The sequence below is a fragment of the Dermochelys coriacea genome, chromosome 27, assembly GCF_009764565.3.
Source record: "Dermochelys coriacea isolate rDerCor1 chromosome 27, rDerCor1.pri.v4, whole genome shotgun sequence".
Taxonomy (NCBI): domain Eukaryota; kingdom Metazoa; phylum Chordata; order Testudines; family Dermochelyidae; genus Dermochelys; species Dermochelys coriacea.
This window is the reverse complement of record NC_050094.1, coordinates 7,472,094-7,483,202: the sequence shown is the minus strand read 5'-3', so window position 1 is coordinate 7,483,202 and position 11,109 is coordinate 7,472,094.

The window sequence follows — 11,109 nt, the reverse complement described above, 5'->3', positions numbered from 1 at the left end:
CCGCCGGCGCCGCCGCCTGCCAATCACAGGGGCCGAGCCACCCACCCGACGTTGCCGCCTGCCAATCAGAGGCGGCGAGCCCGCCCCGCCCCGCCCCTCCCTCCCAATCACGGGGGCCGAGCCATTCCATGCCAATCACAGGGGAAGAACGGCCGCACCGCCCCCCGTCAATCAGACGCATGGCCCCGCCCCTCTCTCGTCACGGGGCGATATCAGCTCAGCCCCACCCCTAAACCTGCCAATCACCTTGATGGATGTCTGTCCAGGCGCTGGGACCCGCCCCCCAGAGTCTATTAGGTCTAGGTTGCAGAGCCAGCTGCTGAGGATACAGCTGGGGCTGGGTGAGTGGGAACCTGTACCTTGCCCTGCATTGTGGGTGTGCCCAGGTTTGCACAGGGAACAACGATGGCCAGGGCTGTTTATTTAAATGTAATTGAAGTAATGGGGCAAAGAGGAGTTCAGATAGTTGCCTCCAGTATTCATTACTCGTCTGCAGTCATCCTTGTGCTTCAGCGGCCCTTCTGCAGTCCATGCACCTACTTGGGTTAGATTCTTTAGCTAACCTCTATAAATTGTGGGTCATCTGCATTTGCTAGATCATTAAATGCTAGAGCTACAGCACCTCACTTTTACAGGCGTGTCAGGCCCCTGCCTTAAAAAAGTCAGGTTAGCTTAAAAAAATCTTGAGACAAACTCAGCTTTTTTGGTATGTTTGTTGTTGAGCTCTTAGAATTCACATTTTCTGAACCACCAGGAAGGCCAGAAACACTTCATTAAAAAAAACAAAAAAACAAAAAAAAAAACAAAGACTACGATTCTCACATGACTCCAAGAGTTGGGACTTCAAGAACCACCCCAAGAGTTGGCAATCTTATAGTTAATTTTTTGCCATGATAAAAATAGACCATGTATTCCTAATGTGGTTTCAGTCTTAGGTAATGGCACTCCTTTACCACCCACCTCCTGCCTGTGTTTCCTTAACAACTTTATGTGATTTTGAAAATCCAAAAATATGTGAGCCTGTTCTCTTTTATCTGCTACTTTGTTGAAATGCTCAAAGAATTCTAGCAGAGGCATGATTTTCCTTTACACAAGCCAGGTAGCTGCTGCTGATTCCCTTCACCTCTAGAGCCGATTATCAATATTTCTGCAGTCTGTGCCATCCCTAGGCCTAAACCCAAAGTGAAGGAGACCTAGATAAAATGGATATAAAACTGACTGAATACTGGCAGTAGGACCACATAGGGCAATGATCGATAGCTAAGAATCCAATTGCATGGCAGTGTTCAGCGTGGCAGGATAGGTAGCCTGGCCTCATTCCTACCAAAAGGCACCAGACACTCCTCTGAAGCAAAAGAGAATCACTCCCACACCAACCCACCCTTAGAGACAAACTCAGGGCTGCCTCCTTCCCCAGGGAGCCACTAGGACACCTGCCCCATTCTCTGCTTGTTCCATATGGATCCAAGCTCTGCTCTGATGGCACCTATCAGCAATATGTTGGCCAGTATCACAAATACCAGAGCTGCTCAATGGGTGAAAGAGGGACCATCTGCAAACGTGATTAGCAGATCTCTATCAGCCCAGTAGAGGGGACTCTTAGCCAGTTTATTTAAAGAATTAGGAGCTGTACCCTCCTATTTAGGAAGGATCAAGTAGGCAAAAGGGATGACACTGTCAAAAATGGCATTACCTGTTTCAGAAGCAAATGCTCTAGAATGCTTATGGATCAACCCTAATGGATATAGTACAAGATGGGGTACTAGTTAGTATCTGCTATAGATAACCAAATCATGCTACAGAACAGGATGAGCACTTATGTGTAGAATATAACAACTGATAACCGAGGACTTCAATCTGGATGCCATATGGTGGAGGTCTCATGCTGACAGTAGGAAAACCTCCTTAGAATTTCTAAAAACAATAGTTGACAATTTACCAATACAAAGAGCATTGTGTCCACCATGGAACTCTGGCTCAGGCCTCATTTTGACAGATACAAACTGATCTTTGAACTGAAAATTGGTGGTTGCTTAAACACAAGTGGCCATGACTTGATTACGTGTGTTAGACATGAAGAGAACTGAGGCCCCAACCACTTATATATACACATACTTGGGACCTTAAAAGGGCCAGTTTCACAAAACTGAAAATAATAGTTAGCTAAATCACCTGGGAGGAAAAATTGAAACAAAAGAAATATGAATGATAATTGGGAACTGTTTAAGGATATTTTACTAGATGTTCAAAATCCACATTCCCACAGTAATGAAAGTCAGCTACTTTGGTTAAAAACAGTCTGACAGACGGGAAGTGAAAGCAGCAATAAAAACCCAATATATAGCAAATGGAAAAAAATGGGAAGTGGATAGCTTCTAATTTATATTTATTAGTAGATATTGTCTTTTTGCTTCCCTTATCAATTTTCTACAAGGAGAAATCTCTGGCCAGGAGAGTTAAGGATGATAAGGAAGTGGTTATCAATAGTAATGCAGAAAAGGCAGAAATGTTCAATAAATATTTGTTTTGTATTTGGGAAAAAGCCGGATGATATATTTCACATCATATGATGAAATGTTTTCCATTCCAATAGTAACTAAGTAGTATGTTAAACAGAAGCTGCCAAGCTCCACAAAGAAGACACTGGGGAAAAGAAGGACAATACTCTGTCTCAACTTTTAGCCTAGTGGTTAGGTATTTACCTGGGATATAGAAGGCCCTCGGGTTCAAGTCCCCCTCTGCTTTAACCACTGGGCTATGGGATACTCCGATATGGGGCTCTTGCAATCTCCTATTAAAACTATTCTACCTTGGCTAAACAAACAGTCATCAGCACGGGGGGGCAGATCCTGTATCTTCTACCTCCCAAGTGAGTGCCCTACCTCTCAGGCTATAGAGTCCTTCTCACACTCTCTGCTCCAATGACTAATTATTTATCCACAGTTTAAACAGGAGATATTCAGGGCACCCCATATCAGACTATCCTATAGCCCAGAAGTTAGGGCACTCATCCGACATGTGGCAGATCCATGTTCAAATCCATTTTCCTCAGGCAAAGGGGGAACTTCAACTGGGGGTCTTCCACATCCCAGGTGAGTCCCACAGCCAGTGGGCTACAAGTCTGAGGGGTGTCCTCTTTTCTTCCCTTGCAAGAATTGCCTTAGACACCTGACTCCACCAGGGGGTTCACAGCCAAGAATCCCATGCAGAGAGAGCACCAAACTCTGGGATGGGACTTCGGACACACTCCTCTCTTCAGCAACTCCCATTGGCTAACTTAGGCAGCTCCCCACCCAGAATGCTGGCTTTCAAGAATTCCATTCTCATGTGCTGCTCTCTCCTCATTCATTGGATAGGGAGCCTGAACACAGGCTTTGTGAGTCACCTAGAATATCACTAGGATAAGAGTTAGGCACAATGACTAAGGCTATGGCTACAATTGCAGCTGTAGAGCGCTTTGGGTTAAACCAGCTTTCATAGATCGCACTAGGGAAAGCGCCGCAGTCTGTCCACACTGACAGCTTCCAGCACACTGGCGTGGCCACATTTGCAGCGGTGCATGATGGGCAGCTATTCCAGCATTCAAGTGGCTGCAATGTGCTTTTCAAATGGGGGAGGTGGGGCAGAATGTGGGGGGAAGAGGGAGAGAATGGGTTTTTGGAGTACTGAGAGCGTGTCAGCACGCTGCCTTGTAAATTCAGACCCCCGGGCTCCCCCAGCCTCTCACTCACTCACAGTAAACAGTAAATATTTGTCCGATCAGATAAGCAGCCGAAGCTGTCTGAAACAGGCACTTCTGCATTCCTGCAGCGATTTCACAACAAAGGGAAGAGGGGATTATGGGATGTTTCCGAAGTCAATTAGAACCCAGTAACTTAACTCCTCATTCACACTAATCCTGGGGTGTCTCAGCCAATATCCCTCTCCTGGAGGTGGAGTACCAGGAGCGCTCCAGCCAGGGAGTCAGTGCGCTCTACGTGCCTTGCCAGTGTGGAGGGGGAGTAAGGTAGACCGCTGTGGGTGGCTTTATTGCGGTATAAAGTGCAAGTGTAGCCAAGGCCGGAGTCCCTTTGTGAATCTAGCCTAACACAACCAGCCAGCTCTCCACAGTTGGGATTCAGCATGCTAGACAACACATCTTCTCCACCATGTTCAAACACGCTACTGGCCTAAATAAGAGGAAGGCAGGAAAACCACGTGCAAAGTTTCCAATCAATAGATCAATTTGAATTAGAAAAGGATGAAACATTCCATCTGGATGGATTTCTACAGCACCTGTCACTGGAGTACGTATGTGCCAAGAAGTGAATTCTGCCCATGGAAAGCAAAGGCAGCAGTGAGAGTTGTGTGCTGATGCCAAGTGTAGAAATAGGCCCATAATGAGTGCCCACTGAAACCTAATGTCGGGGAATGGGAAAGGTGATCGAGGTGATAAATACTTCTCTCAGCTGGTGTCTGGATGCACAAGCCAGTCCTCTGAGAACAGCCATTTATCCAGACTTTGCTATATTTCACATACCCCAGAGCATGAAGCTATACAAGGCAAGTGAGGATGAGTTAAAAATGTCAGACAAGTTTATTTGTTCTAAGCAGAAAATGGCTTACTTGCTACACCCTAGCATAGCAACCAATTGTTGCCAGGGCACTCTACCAGAGACAGCAGCAAGGAGAAATCAGTGGAGACAGCAATAACTAAGTGGATAGCAATTGGGAAAGGGTTATTTGGAGAACAGAGAAGATCCTGGAAGCAGCTCCATGGGGATGTAAAAAACTTTTCTAGGGCAAATCACATTTCAGAATGATATTATGACAAATAGAAGCAAAAGGCCAATGTCACTATTTTCCTCTAAACCTTGATTACAGGAACAAGAAGTCTATGTTTTGCTACGAGTATGCCAAGCGTCTTCAGAGGTAACTGCTTTCTTCAGGGCCAAAATTCTAAGAACGAGAGGCAGATAGAGATCCAGAAACCAGATTATTTTCATGGACAATAGATTGTGATAGTTTATAGAATTGCAGCCAATGCATTTATTTGCAAACGAGAGCTAACTATTTAATGTCAGGTTTCAGAGTAGCACCGTGTTAGTCTGTATCCGCAAAAAGAAAAGGAGGACTTGTGGCACCTTAGAGACTAAAATTTATTTGAGCATAAGCTTTCATGAGCTACAGCTCACTTCATCGGATGCATTCAGTGGAAAATACAGTGGGGGAGATTTATATACATAGAGAACATGAAATAATGGGTGTTACCAGACACTGTAACAAGAGTGATCAGGTAAGGTGAAGGCATCCGATGAAGTGAGCTGTAGCTCACGAAAGCTTATGCTCAAATAAATTTGTTAGCCTCTAAGGTGCCACAAGTCCTTTTCTTTTATTTAATGTCAGTACATAACTATTTTACTGAGCTCTTATGAAGTAAAGTGGCACTTCCAAGTCAGGCATGAATTGACCTCTCCATCAGTATTATACAAAACAAATGGTTCAATCTGAGAAGGCAGGATGCCTCTCAGAAGCCAATAAAACTGGAGGAACTGAGTAGTTAACTCACAGAGCTTTCCACAATTAGATTGAAGGATGATTTTGTCCTAAATTTACAACTGATCAAAACCTCAGGGATCAAGTCATCATTTGAACTAAAAATAATCCAACTGCCACCCTTTATTTTGATCACTATAGACAGGTACTGGTGAATTATTATTGTGCATTGAAAGTGCCATTTAATGAAGGCCAAAATCATGAATGAAGAGAGAATCCAATGAAGCAGGATAATAAGTGTTCAGGGTTTTGTTTTTTTTTAAATTTTAAGAATAATTACCTGAAAAAATATTAAACTTTTATCTATGTTACCTTAACTGATAATTTAAGTGCTTTTCAAATTTAGCTCTGTGAACTGATCTGTTGGTATGTAGTTTTTGTAACGTGTTGTTACTTGCAAACTTAACTTTGAGCTGGTAAAGTTTTGTCTGGGACTAGACACATGAGAACAAAGATGATCATTGAACTTTACTAGCCTAGGAAGCCCATGGAAAAATATAAAACTATAACCCCTTTCTCTGCATATCAGTGAACCCGCAACAAGACAAGACAAAAATCAACATTTTTAAGCAGTTTTCTTGCTCACCCGCAATCAGTTTTAACTCACCACACAGCAAACTGCAGTCAATCTATAAATGTTCCATTTTTATTACAAAGTATGAAAGGCAGAAAATACTGTACCTAATACACAGAAGGCTGAAACTTAAAAAGGTTAAAAAAATTGAATAAAACTACATAGAAAGCAAGAAAGAGCATAAAAGGATGCAACATTCCACTTTCAAGCGGTTTCATAAAAGACTGACTTATTTTACAGAGTTTCAATAATATGGTTCCAGGGTTCGGGTGTTAAAATCCACTGTAACAAAACCTTTTATATTATTTTTCCATAAAAATAATTAAAAAAGAAATACCAGGACACTGCAGTTACTTGTGGCAACAACATGTCTGAGTCTGCCTGATAATGGGATGCTATGATTCCTCTAGTACAGTATAGTAGCAAAGTTGCAAATCTCAAGCAATATGAAAGAGGGAGGGAAAAAGTGTGCAAACACCTTAATCTATGCATGACAGCAGTAAAATCGCTATTGCTTTAACATATTTTAGTGAGAACAAGAAATCTGGGATTTCATATGTATGTTTGTACAATCATGCTACAAAGATCACACCTTCAGGAAGTTATCACAATGGGACTTTAAATGGGAACAGAAGGGAATACACATAACAAAATGAACATCTCCTACTTCATTACTAGTAGTTAAAAAAAACAAAAACGCTTCGGCTTGACAGATTTAATCATTACATTGTATGCTGCTGGCAACCCAAGTAAAAAAAGTTTCTTTTAAATAGCAGATGCCATGAATTCATATTCACCAGGTTGTCAAAAACACCACACTGCTTCATAGCAGTACTATTTACTACCGGAGTCTTTTCCCCCTTTGTTTAGCAAGTTCTTTGTGCCTTCATTCGGATTTGCCTGATCAATTACCATCTCTCACATAGAAGGAAACTTGCATACTTTACAAACAGGAAAACTGAAATTCTAAGAGCTGCTGACTACTGTGTATGAATGAGAGATGGAACCAGGGCCTGTAGTTTGTTGTGGCTGCAGAACCTTGTAAGAATTAAAAAATAAAACAAAACCCCTCAGCATTGTCCTTTACTAGCTTATCTGAAAAGGAAGCCAAGCAGGTCATTTTCCTCACTAGCAAGGAAATTCTAGATTGATACTTGGTATCTGTGCACCAGAAGAAGCGTTTGAGTTATCGGGAAGACTAACGGCTGTCCAGAAGTCTAACAGCAGCGTGCAACTTCCTCTTAGATCTGCTCTTGCCTCTATGCTCAGTCTCCAATTGCCAGACAAGCATCCTGGTGGCTGGTGTCTAGTCACATGTGTTACGATTTCACTGCTGGTGAAAGGTTCTGGATCAAAACCTTAGAGAGTGAGATCCTTTGGGCAGTGCAAGTTTCTTCCCTCACCGTACCTCAGCTATGACCTAGAGGGACCATGTCTAGGGAAATCTGGTTGCCAAGCAAGCATGGAAAAGTGCTGTTTAAGTGCCACCTACCATTAGATTTGTGGGCTTCCCTGCGGACATTAACAAGGGGGCCCATCTAGAGCTAAATGTACTCCTGCCCATTAGGAATCAGATCTGGAAACAACCTCATTTCATACTGGCCACGGATCAAAACAATGTCTAGATTGGGATTTGAACCAGTGGCCTTGGAGTGAAAGGCAACTGAAGTAATTCAGAGATACCTTAACTGTCCCCTGACTGGATAATACTCCCCTTGGGTTTGAAGTGGCATTTTGTCTGGCGGTAGTGGGATCACTAACCCTTTCTATACACTGAGGGGAGGTATAAACAATTGTACAGCCCTACTGTGCACCAAGCTGCACCTTGTGATTGATCCATTTCTGCCTATGCTGCATATACTGAAAGGGTTAAGATAGTCAGTACCAAGGAATTTTGACAAGTCAAAGATCTCTGAATTCTGCATCTTAAGTTGCAAAGAGCTGCATCAATTTTCCTGACTTTGTGGAATTGGCAAAGCAGACTGCAGAATTCACCTACATCCCATGATAACTATCTACCCAAACCACCTATTATTACTGCCATATATTTGAAAGGGCACCTAATTCCAGCTCCCCCACCCCAAAACACAACTAGTCAATAATAAAAGTACCCACATGAAGCAAAAAAAAAAAAAAAAGTTCTGTTTGGGCAAGAGGCAAAGTCAAGTGCTTGAGAGGCCCCTACTGAATCATACTGTCATCTGACTATAAAGCCTCACAGAATGCATCCGATGAAGTGAGCTGTAGCTCACGAAAGCTTATGCTCTAATAAATTTGTTAGTCTCTAAGGTGCCACAAGTACTCCTTTTCTTTTTGCGAATACAGACTAACACGGCTGCTACTCTGAAACAGTTTGCAGAGTTAACAGCATTTTCAAGTGCTCGCATTTTTGATGGTGCTTTTCAGGTGGTTCTGGCGTGAGAGAGGCCACCATGTGCTGCCAGCCAGAGCCACTTTGGAACTACAAAAGTCAGGAAACTCTGTGTATTTAGCATTTTATCAATCAGACACAGGGTTCAGAGTCAAATGCCAGCCCTAAAGGATTGAGGTAGGAAGGTTTTTCCATTCCTAACCCTAACAAAAATATACCTGCTAAAGTTCCATCTAAAGCATGTAAACCGGCATGCTCAGCTTCCTGAACTTATATTTTAAAACAAAACAAAAGTCCAAAAAATGTACGTATATGCCAATAAATTAGCACAAACAGTTTCTTAACTGGGATTCGATTGGAGAAATGTATCTACAGATCAAGCAGATGTGGATTTATCTCATCAATGAATCTATTCTGGTTGCTGACCTTTATTATCCAGTGTTCAAAAAAATGTAATTAGAAGCAATGCAGATGTGTGATCACAACTAAATTTTGAAGGGATCATGAATTTTGACTCTTAAGGGAAGCAAGGCTTTAGATAGATACACAAGGCTTTGCTTCCCATAAGTACCCAGGGGGGCCTTAAAGTAAGGAACGACCTGCACTGTCAACCTCTTCTCTTTCTGTACTTTGAGACCACTGAATTTCTTACTCAAGAGATTGTCAAAGCAACCTTGACTATTAAATCCTAGCACATGGGAAGGACACGTTTAGTTGCAGCAACCTGATTTAATTCAGACTGATTTAATTCAGCAATACACAGATTTAAACATACTAAATGCACTGGCTCATCCTCCAGCTAGCTTTTAGAGTCTTGCCTCATCTTTGGGCTGGGAGCAAAAACATGTTACCAACTATCACATGGGCAGCTATCCAGGGCAGTTGGGTTTTTAAAATGCAGCCCAAAGGCTGGAATTAGTTAGCCAGAGAAAGAATACAAAACTAGTGAAGTTGGAGGAGAACCATTGCATTCAAAGAACTTTAGATCAGGAGCCTAATCGCTATAGACAGCCACAAATGTTCTGCAAGAAATCTTATGGAGGAAGGCCCCAAGATGACGTGGTCTCAGTGTACATAACAGAACCACTTCTGCTGGTAATGGAAGCTATAAAGTTATGTGTACTCATTTAGTCTTATTTTCACATGCTCTTAATGCTCAATTCTCATTGGTCTAAACTCTGTTTTTAGTCTAGGTGGGATTATATTTTTGGAAAGTTTGAGGAAAATCCCTTTGGCTGTTTCAGATGGATGTTTATTCATTTTCCTTAGCGCAAAAGAGCTCTCTCAACTAAAACTTCTCCAAGTGAATTGTCCTCCATGACCATCACTCAGCTGGGTGGGAGGAAGAGTGTGATTTAAAGGTGTTTAGATACCACAGTAATGGGCATAGTACAAGAATCTACAAAGAAGAGTCAATGAGCATGTTCAATACCATTCTGCCTAATACGAGCCTATAATGGGCAGAGAAAACAAAAACTCAGTGTCTGGCCTGACCATAAACAGTTTGCAGGAAACTACGTTTCTCATTGAAACATGAGCCTGTCAAGATCAGAGAGACCAGAGAAAATGGTGGACAAGAAACAATTAAGATCATGGGATCCACCGTTTTTGATACATTCTTTGTAGTTCTGCAAATACTAAGCTTTCAGCTTAAGAACATTATGTCGCTATCATTTTTTCCTTCTGAAGACCACAGCTAGAAATAGATATACAACTACGCTGTTAACTCAGCCTTGCAGAAATCTGTCTGTAGCCAAGCACAGCAACTCAACCTTTACCCACACAATTTACATCAACAGAATAAAACTTCAAAAGCCTAACTGGGACTATTTAAATACTAATTCTGAAAGTAGTACTCCCCCCCCCATCTCCCCCAAAACCCTACTTCCCCAAAACATGAAATGCAAAACTTATTGCAACGTTATGTGAACACATTTAGTTTGCACAGTCAGGAAGCAAAAGGTTTACACTTGTCTCACTGAGATTAGCTTGTTTACACTGTGCCTAGTACTTGTATTTAGATACACATGCAAGACTTTCATGTAATATTGTTACAAATATATCAAACAAAAGCAATCTACATAATATAAATGAACGTTGCTATGAGAAACACAACTTTCATTTTCTAACATGCTTGCATATTTAAGTTTAACTTTAAAGGTGCAGCTCTACTTTGAAGAGTGACCAAGTTTAATGTAAAAAGAAAAGGAGTACTTGTGGCACTTTAGAGTAACAAATTTCTCAAATAAATTTGTTAAAGTCTCTAAGGTGCCACAAGTACTCCTTTTCTTTTTGCAGATACAGACTAACTGGCTGCTACTCTGAGACAAGTTTAATGTGTAGTTCCACACTTGTGTATCAATGATTTCTGAAGCAAATTCGCTTAAAATACCAGAGATGCATGTGTAAGCTCTCTGAACACCAGACAGTTCTTTATGGCTAACCTATCAATAAAAATTCTGCAATTATAACGTAATGAATTTTATTGACAATGTGTGAGACTGAACAGAATGCACCTCATTCTCCCAGAGACGCGTTGGCTCTGCACTGTTAACTGTAGTAAATATCCATCTCTCATGAAAGGTGATCAGATGAATAAGGCGCTTTTGTATACTGTTTTCTATTTTTT